This window comes from Tyto alba, unplaced genomic scaffold (genome assembly GCF_018691265.1).
Source record: "Tyto alba isolate M040663 unplaced genomic scaffold, T.alba_DEE_v4.0 Super-Scaffold_13, whole genome shotgun sequence".
NCBI classification, from domain to species: Eukaryota; Metazoa; Chordata; class Aves; order Strigiformes; family Tytonidae; genus Tyto; species Tyto alba.
This window is the reverse complement of record NW_024881275.1, coordinates 48644440-48655103: the sequence shown is the minus strand read 5'-3', so window position 1 is coordinate 48655103 and position 10664 is coordinate 48644440.

Sequence of the window (10664 nt, the reverse complement as noted above, 5' to 3'; positions counted from 1 at the left end):
TACAAAACAGATATTGTCATTATTAATTTGAAATTTGCTTACGTTAACTTCAAGTTATTTTTCCATTCATAACCTAAAGGCTTAATATATGGGTCTGTAGTATAATAACATAAAGATGTTATAAACAGATGGACGACAGCCTACCATTTCTTTACAAAATAAATGTTTTCAATTAATACATTGTAAACATTCAAAACTGAGGCAAGTATATTTTTAGAATAAAGTATTTTCAATTTTTTTCCCATAAATGTAAGAGTGACTGACATTTGCATAATTTCAGAACAAATCACTTAGAAGATTCCAGAATTAAGTTTGCTTGTAGAATCTTAATTCAGACCCCTCTATGCAATTTATATGATGTAATGTTAATTACAGAGCCCCAAACTACTTTTTTTAGGGAAGCTTACCTCATCCACTCCTGGGAGTACATGATGAGAGCACACTGGAGAGATTGCATGAAGAAAATTCAGTATTTATTTTCTTTTACTATTTTTCAGTGTATGATCACAGAATAAAAAACTAATTTCTTCTCAGGTACAGTGATGTTTAGTACTGCAAATAATTTAGAATGTATCTTTTATGAGATGAATTGCTGTTATTCCAGCATAACATGGGGGATGTGAGACACACATCAGTTAGTAGTAATGTCTTTTGAACACCAAAATACTTTGAGTATTTTATTTTACCCTCACCTGGTACTTCCAAATGTATCCAGTGTTTCTTTATCCCTTGATATCTTCTTTAAGCCATGAGGATTGACTCAGATCTCTCAGCCTAGGATTTTTTTCCTCCTCGCTTGTTCCTGAGCCCTTCAGGAAGGATCCCCAACTGCAGCAGGAAAGCAACCGTGGCCAGCTCCAGGTGTTCCTGTTGGGGCAATCTGAGAGATGAGACAAGCTCATTTGTGTGTCTGAAAAATAGCATGTAGGAATTCTGATTACTAAACCAAGTCTTTTCATAGACTCTTGACTTAAAACACTCAGCAGATGTCAGAAACAAAATGAGGAAACTGAAAGCAGGCATAACATGTTTGTTATGTGTCTAACTCTGAGAGAGCAAATGTGGAACAGCTGCAACCTTCCCTTGGTTCTCTGTTCCCATCTGTTGTAGAAATGGCAAGTGGTTGAATATAATCTTAAAACTAAGCACACTAAGCATTTGGTAACTGGCCTTGTTGGTGTCCAACATATAAATACCCTGGTATTCCCAGATGCCAAAATTACACAGAATGACAGAACAAGCAACCTTTGGGCTATGTAATTGGCATCATCTACGGAAAGCATTTTCTCAAAGTAGCTGGTTGTCTTACCAAACACTGTGGATGAATACTCCAGTATATCTTCCATCTGCTTTAGAAGCGTGACAGCAAAGTAAATCTGTAAGGCATCAGATTTTTTCATGTTTGCCAAACACTGGACCTAGCTGCAAGGCAGACACCAGGTTTGAAAAACTGACCCTGAAATAACTGTTCCACAGAGACAGTGAAAAAATCAGAATTTCAGCCAGCTGTGCAAGAGTTGCTCCATAATACTAGCATACTGTTGCAGGTGAAAGAGCACATGTGTGCTCTAGTGGCAGTCAGCAGCACTTGGCTCTCATGGCCTGCCCCTCCATTCATATTTCTTGGGAGCATGTGAGAAACAGGGAATTTAGACAGAGTTTTGTGGTTATAGCTATCTGAAGAAAACACAAATCATCCTCTGCAGACATATTTTCCTTTCCACCCAAATAGCAGACCAGAGGATGCTACAGGAAGTTATTAATTCTGTTGTAACTCTGATTATTCAACAACATCTTCAAGAATCATAATTATGTGGGGGAATAAATACCTATAGCACCCACAAGTCAGCAATTTTAATTGTTTAATAACCATTTGATCACCTAGGTTTGGAGGCTTTAGACTCTACAGAGTGTGAGATTTTGGATATGAGAATATCCATTTAGTCATATGTAAAAGAAAATTCTCTATTATTAGTGGAAATATTCTGGGGAGCATAGTAAGCAAGAAATGCCTTGATTTTTTTTTCTTAGGTCCTCTTGACCCAAAATATCTGTTGTAACTTCTGGCTTATTACTTTTAGTAACTCAGAACTTTTATAACATTGACTTAAAAGGTTTGAGTTCCTCATTGTTCTGACTCTTCTGAGCCAGGTTCTTGATGTTATTGTGGATGTACAGAGGCTTCCAGAAAATGTGAAATACTTGGCAAACACCCCATACATCTACAATAGTATTTTAGATTGTGTAAGGAGTAGATTTTTGAAGGGCACTTCCACTCTCTGCACTTTGATTTGCACTGTAGAGCAGTCTCCCTCTGCATGGTGCTGGTTAATTTCAGATGAACCAACTGGAAAAACACCCTCCAAACACCCAGGCCCCAGGAGCAGACTAAGCTCGACTGATGTAACCCCCTCCTCCATGAAGGTATGGGGTGTGGATGTTGGGTCCTCAACTAATTTTTTTTTTTGCTCTGGAAACCCACTCTTATTGCACTGCATAACTTGCTAATGCAGACAAAGCTTTATTTTCCCCTAAGGAAATCAGTGAAAGAGTGCAGAAAAAGTGAAAAACTCTTGCATATTCTCCACCCCAGGTAGGTCTCATCAGATCGATGCTTCCCAGCAAATGCAGGGATATCATATTAGTCCTTTTTGTGCAAATTCCAGCACTTCCATGGTAATTCCAGCTCTTCCACACAGAGGGTACAGATTATCAAAGATCTGCCACAGCTCCAAGTGTTTTAGACATTGTTAGCTTCTAGCTTATCAACTAAGACTTTTAATGAAATAGTAAGGTACTCTCCATTTCCACCAAATATTCTGTACTATATTAAAAATAATTCCCTCGTTCTGTCACTTCAGCAAAAATTACCAGCTGGAACAATTTACTGTACTTATTGAATGCAGCTGATTAAGTGGAACATGCCTGAAAAGACAGATTCTGATGGATTATCTTAATTTCTTCTTCATTATTATTTCTTCCTTTCACACATGTCACCAAGAAACAGCTCTATGGCAGCTACTATAAATGCTTGATTGTACATTTCAAAGCTCTCAAACACTATCATTTCTATGACAATTTTTAAGATACTAACTACTCTTGGTTTTGTTTTTTAACATGATTTTTAAAAGTGAAAATATGGAGAGGCTTTTCTGAGCAGAAAGTGTTATACCTTTTGCTAATCAGAAAGTACTGCTTGAAGTGTAAGATGTTTATTTACTAAACTCAGCTTCATTTTGTTTTGTAAATTGACTTTAAATGACATAGTCTTTGCAACAGGATATACATTATTTTCTCTTTTACTCTGCTACTCAGTCTTCTCGTATGATTGAGACACATTTTTGTAATTAGGGTTCCATTTTTCAACTTGAGTAGAAGACAAGGGGTGGGGTGGGAATGTTCCTTCTCTTGACAAATATTCAAAGAAGTTTGAGCCACTAGAGTGACCCATTTCCAGCTACGTTAAAGATCAAGTGAGCTGCTGAAATGCTTCCCTTGGAAAATTCAGAGCACAGTTTCCACTTTTAGACTGCATGCCTGTGAACACTTAGTACCTAAATGGTTAAAATAAATTTACTTAAACACTTGCATGAGCAGTCATATGTAAACAGTAAATACTAACTTCTCTAAACTTACTAGCAATGGTCAGCAATTTCAGAGAATACAGTACCCTGAATGCTTTTCATATGAATGTTTTCTTTTCCTGAAGCATTGTGAATGTTTGTTAATTAGATGTTAAATATTTGATGATTAACCATAAGATTCTTTGTATTTATTTTAAGTTTTGTAAGTAGTTCATCTTGACAGGTGAGATTTTCATGCTTACTCTGGTCTGTATATTTCTCTCAAACCTAATTTGTATGTAAAATACGTGTTAGCTATACTTCAAGCTCCAGAATGGAGCAATCTTCTTGTAATGACTTTCAAAACTGAAAATTTAAGAACTAGTTGGTTGGTACAATTAGCTTCAGATCTTTCTAGACTGTGAAGTGAGCCCTGTTTTATTTTCTCACTGACAGAAAAAACAGATTCTAAAATGACCATTATGGCACAAATATGAGGAGGCCATTGTGGCTATTTCTGATGTATTTTATTGTTTGAAATTAATATTTCTAGGAAAGCTTAGAGCATCAGAAAGAGGGATGAGAACAGAGGAGCAAAGCATCACAGAATCTAAGAAAATACTTCTAAAATCAATGTCTCAGCTGATGGATAAAGAAAGTGAAGCTTTCATCATGGATTTGGATAATATCATGATAGCATTGTGCAACCCTTAGTTCCTGAAAAAGAGCAAAGCAGACAAAGAGCAATGGAGACTTTTTCCAGCAATCCACTGATCTTAATTAAAGTCTAGGGCAGCGCTTCTCACCCTTGTTAACCTTTGCCTGACCTTGCTTAATCATGTTTCTGGATGGCAATATGGGATATGTCAGCTTCTCTGAGATGCTGTGGCTTCAAAAGGCTGAAACCCTGCTGTGCTTAAGAAGGCAGAGTCTGTGCATACAGGTGTAGGAAAAGAAGACTCCCAAGAGGGCAAAGGCTAGAAACTGGTGGCTTTCAGTCCCAGGAGGGTATTCTGCCCCACCTGCAGGTCTGCACCTACAGAAGAGATTCAGTGCCCTGGCAGCACTGAGGGACTTGGAGCTGCATCTGGTGAAGCACCCCAGATGGCTGCACCTGAGCCCCACAGCAGCCAGGGGAAGTGGAATTGGCAGTGTGAAACTGCCTGCTGTGGGGCAGAGGTCTCCATCTACTGACCTGACCTAAAGAGGTTTGTTGCTTGCTGGGAGTTCCGATCCGAGACACTGTGAGGAGGTTGCCAAGGCTTCTCTGGCTTTTGGCCTATTCCCCCCCTGCTGCTTTTCCACATGAGCACCAGCAGTGCAGACAGGGGAGACCTGGAGCATAGCAGGAACAACTATGTGGCTCTGGAGGTGAGACCCAACGGTACCAGGGCCCAGCGGTGTCACTTGCCAGTGAAAAGAGGAGATTAAGGAGGAATGGATAGATCCCGCAGGTCAACAACCACTTTTGCAGCTGGTATCAATTATAGGGTTTCAGCTTTTATGACTACCAGGCCATTTTAAGGATCAAGGTCTGCTAATTGGTCCCACCTGACTGAGTGTGACAAAACATCTTGTCAGGTTTGTCAAGCGTGGACAACCTGGTGAGAAGAGCTTTAAACTATGAACAACAAAGGAGGGAGACAATGATCCACAATCAAGAGAGGAAGCTGTTGACAACCAAAGGGAACAGGTTGATGTGGAGAGTAGAAACCTTGCAGCCAGCAAAACAGGAGGTCCACCCCAAGTGTAGGCACACAAATAAGAATCTGCAGAGAGGACTGCATGATGGCAAAAACTGTCACACCCTTTCTGGAAAGTCGTCAAGATTGGGTGCCTCTCTATGTGCATGCAGCATGTAGTCTCTAGGGCCTTCACCTGTCCGCCATTACTTTTCAAACACAAGAGAGAGCAGCTTAGCAACTACATCTGCCAGATCCCTCAGTAACTTGGAGTGTATCTCATTAGATCCCATGGACTTGCAGATGTTCAAAATCTAGGCTCATTTGCAAAAACAGCAGTTTGTTACTTTACAGGGATTATCGCCTTTAATCACTGAAGAATTTAGACATTTAGATTCAATGCTGCAGTCCTTAGAGCCTGCACAGAGCTGTTGCCTAATCTGGTAGTACCTGAAAGGCCTCAATTTTCTATATTAAAATTTAATGCCTTTCTCCATATCTGCTTCTGATCATACACCCAAAATACCCCTTGGCTTCAAGGGTCTGAGCAGCTCAGTGCCATCTCCTGCCCACATGCAATAGGATAAATTTCTATACTTGTCTTCCTTCAGAGTTCAATCTTGTAGGCATTTTCATTTGCCCCTTGACTGCCACATCTCAAGGTTGATGTTTCTGTTTTCCCTTGTGGCCCTGGCAAGACTTTTCTTGACATAATTCCAGAAATGGGATAGGCATTATCCATGTGTAGAAGGCTATGTTGTGAATTTCTTCAGTCTCGGTAGAAAATCTCAAAGTGTAGGAAAGTGAGAACACAAAGGTCTGTTAACTTCACAATGAAGTATGAAATTTTTCTTGTGGGCTACATACCTGCTCACTTGAATTAGATTTGTGGGTGTAGGAGTGCAAAGGCATTGCTGAAAACCTAGAGTTGAAATGGTAACTTCAACTCTGCTGCTTCCTTGATAGGATAAGGTACTCAGTGTAAGGAAGTTATGAGAAGTGTTTTGATCCTACATAGAAAAATGCAGTTAATGGTGAGTGCTATGAGCATGAAATAAAGAATTAGAGGGCACTGGAAGAGGAAAGATGATACACAAGACTAATATTCAAAGAGACGTGTAAGGGTAAAATAAATGAATAATGGAACAACTGTTGTTCCGCTTTATGAGTAGGATAGACTGAATGCTTATTCTGTGGATAAGGAACAGAGGCTAAAAGGACTGGCAGTGGATATACACTTTACTTAAGATGGAGAAATGCCTAATTGTCTTTGAGGGTCTAAACCACCAGACAGTTACTTTGGCAACATTAGAGAAATATATCCTGGGACTAAAAATCAAGCAGTCTGTCTGTGTGTATACTGATCCATACACACACTTAATCTCCAAGATCCCCACTAAAAGGAAATTAGCAAAAAGAAACCCAGTAAAGTTGTTATCTGGGGGAGTTTCATTAATGACTGTCAGATAACCTTTGCTGTCCACAATTAAACTACAGATAGCAGCTCTACGTTTAAGGCAAACACTCCACCAGAGACCAATATATTCCCACTTAACCACCAGGAGTTTAAATATCCAGTAAAAATATCTTTTGGGCAAAGGTGAAACTGGGAGGTTTTTTACTTCTCGTCATTAGACTAACTCCTTCACTTATAAATGAACTGTCTTTAGACTGCAAGGTTGTGGGTTTTCAGTGTTGTTTTTTTATCCAGAGACATTACATAGCACGTTGATTTTAAGGATTTGCATTATAATTGTTATTACTACCAGAAAAGTGATATTTTCTTAAATATTGAAAGAGCTGGTAAGATTTTCACTTTTGAAATGAATCTCCTTATCTCCCCCTCCCTCATACCATGCTTTAGTTCACATCTGACTGTATGAAATGGATCTTTCCTGGTAAAATTAAATGGGTAGAAGTGTTCCAGAAGATCACATAATGTACTCCAGCTAGTGATAGCCCTTTGCTCTGCTTGAGCCAATGCAGAACTAAAACAAAGCAAAATCCCCTGAAATGTGCAGAACTAGAGATTTCATTATACAATTCTGCTTCCATCAGACAACGCAGGAGCAACCCCTACTTGTAGGGAGAGGGCAGAAAACTGTGATTGCCATAGATGTAGGTGCATCTCAAATTATTTTTCACCAATTATGCTTATTATAGAGGAATAACTATATCTGATCTCCTAATGGGACTATTTATTGACCTCTTTAGCAAACACAAAGGCCACCTCATTTCTAAGAAGAGGTGAGACTTGTGACTTTTTTATATGCATGTTAAAAGAAAATATATATTCTGAAGTGGTGGCATTCCAAAGAATCACAAACACTACTTGTGCAAGCCACAGTTTAATTATTAGTACCTTTTTAAAGGATTTATAATTGCTAAAGTACTGTAAAAATATTAAATGAAAGAAAAAAACAAATTTAATTCCTTCGAAAAGTCTATTCTGATATCACCTACCTCTAGTAGCTTTTGTATCAACTTACTTTACAGGTTCAGGTTCATTGTGTTTTAAGTAAGCTGAGGAGAGATGACTGGCAGCACCTGAAAAAGCAAGGACTAGATGAAGATATGTCATCCCAAACCGCTGGCAGTGCATCAAAGTCAGGACAAAGGGATTAGAGATGGCACCACAGACAGTGATGTACATTACTTTTTACTTGCCCTAGCCACCAGGAGGGGTTTGCCACTGTTGGGCTCTCTCTATGGATTGGCAGGGCTAGAGTTATTGCACTGACATGAGATGCTACCTACCTACAGAAAGTGGGAGTGACATTTTTGAATCCTAACACAGTGTTAGAAGGCAGGTCTCATATGCTTCCAAGCAGATTGGTATGAAAAAGCTGACCATTTGTTCTGAGAAAGGACAGCTGCTGGATCAGGCCTCTGGAGTTCTTATAAAAGGGGGGTCAAGTTAAAGGATTTAATCAGATATAGCTAAGTAATGAGTTATTTGTATTGAGGATGTTACAGGTATCTGCAATGATTTTAGAGGTGAGCTAGCTTTTAAAATCACTCAAGTCATATACTGGACCTACTCTTTGGGCACTGCAGTGCTAAGAAGCATAGCATGCAGACATTTGGGTTGCACTGCTGTTTGAGAGGTATCTTGGAGCAATACCTTGGATATACCTTGGATCCCACATGGACAGTGGGATACCTTGGACTGTCAGGATACACAGCAGGAGTTTGTAGCTTTTAGCTATGTAGTAGGAAATACTGGGGTAAAATTCTCACTGGACTTGAAAACTCCAGCTCAGAGGTAGAACTCCTCCACCAGAGTTACCAGCTAAGGAGGCAGCTTGCACTTTGATTTATGACTGCTAAAAAAAAGCTGATAAATCCAGCAGGATAATGATTATTAGTTACCCGAGAAGGCAGGTATTTTCTAGTCAAATACATTAATAATTTAGCTGCAGGGTAGTTAAGGGTTTTGGCAATCTCACCTGTTGAAACAGTTCCCTTTCTGTAAACACTTGCATGGTAATGGCAGCAACAGTCATACCAAAGGACAGCCTAAATGATAAGACACGCTAATTAGAAAATACAGCCCTTGCTCCTATGCAGACTTACATTATATACTTTGTCTCATTCATTGGAAAATGTAAGCAGTCTGGGAATTAAAGGCCAAAATCAAGATTAGAAGCCTTACCTGCTATGATTTATGATTCCACTCAATCTTTTATTTCCTCTTTACCCCCTGACTCCTGTTTCTTTTCTCTCTCGTGTTTTTTTTTTTTGTTTTGTTTTTTGGTTTTTTTTTCTGTCTATTTTCCTCCCCCTGCATAGAGCTGCTTTGAGAGGGGAGGAGAAGCCAGTACAGAAAGGACAGGGTGGCCTTCTTCAGGCATGCTTTCAAAAGAAACCAAATATTGAAGGTTTCAGTGTAAAGGCCAGGCATGAGGCTTTCAGAGGCCTCCATTGGTGAGGCCTGGAAGACAGATGTGGTACTGTGCAGGAAATGCTGGGTCAGCTGTCTTGTTGCTAGCAAACATAGGTAGTCCCTGAACAGGAACCTAGGCTGGAATTTAAAATGTCCCCATCAGGGCTGGACTAATCTCATCTGACTTCAGCTATTTAAAAATTAGCTGCCTTGGCCTCCCCTCTACTGAAGGATATCAGTAGACACCACCAGAAGACAATTTAACCCAACCTACAATATTGCCATTTACTGACTACAGAGAAGGCCTACACGTTTAGTTTACTGAATTTCAGTGCAATAACTCTCAAGCATAAAGTATACTTCCAACCTCTTTCAAGGTAACTAAGACCTTGTTTGGATAAAGTTATCACTTTGTAACAACACAGAATGGCACATTTGATAATAGCTCCCAGCTATTAGGATACTGGCATTCTCACAATATATGAAAGATCAAGGCAGAGGAGAAATTTTAATTTGCCTCTCCCAAACTCCAGCAGAATGCTTACTGCCACTACACTATAAACAACTCTTACCATCACCTGCCAAACGTGAGTAAGCAGGTGAGGTATCTGCCAAAAAAGTCCCGTAGGTAAACCAGTCAGATGAACAACGTGTCAATCTGACTAGGGTGCAGGCACAACCCTCAAGACTACATTTGTTTTCTCTGCTTAGCAACAGAAATACAAGTTCCTTAAGGGAAGTGGATTAAGAACAGAGAAGTAGAGATCCTAAAGAAATGTCTGGGTTCAAGCCAAGAAGGCTTTGCTGTGTATCTCAATTTCAGATTTAATAATTTCACGCACCAACCAGACATAAAATACTTTTTGTAGACCCGGCCATCGGCACATACTGTAACCAATGACATGTACATGTTTTGTGTATATAATGTATTATTCTTCTACTGTTATGGTGTAGAAAAAAGTGGAAGTTAAGTTTTAAAACTGCAGTAGTAATCACAAAATAATTCCTATAAATAAAAGTTATTGGCACTCCACATACAACACATTAAGTCCTTTTTATATCTAGTTATCGGTTCTGATACATACCCCTGCATGTATCCAGTCTGTAATCAGTCTTACTGTTCACAGTTGATTTACTATCAGCAACTTTTAATTTCAGCAAAGTATAATTTACAAACACAGTCAGATTAAAAGAATTCTGAATCAGATCAAATGCAACTGTTTTTCATCAAGATCACAATAAATTTACCTGCATACTTGATCTATGGCTATCCTGCTCTCCAAAACAAGGTAATTAATGATAAAATCTAATGAACAACATTGACCCACACAATCCTTTTTTGTTTTGAATACAGAGAGAACTAGCAGCACAACACAGAGAATGCTCATCTTGTAAACAACAACAAAGAATACCTTCTAAAAAAAGGGAGTCATTACTAGTTGTGTCTAGGCATTGTATAGATAGCAGTCTGTAATAACTGGAATAGGGAAAGGCAAAAAGGAATACAGTTTGTATCAGCCAAGACACAGATTG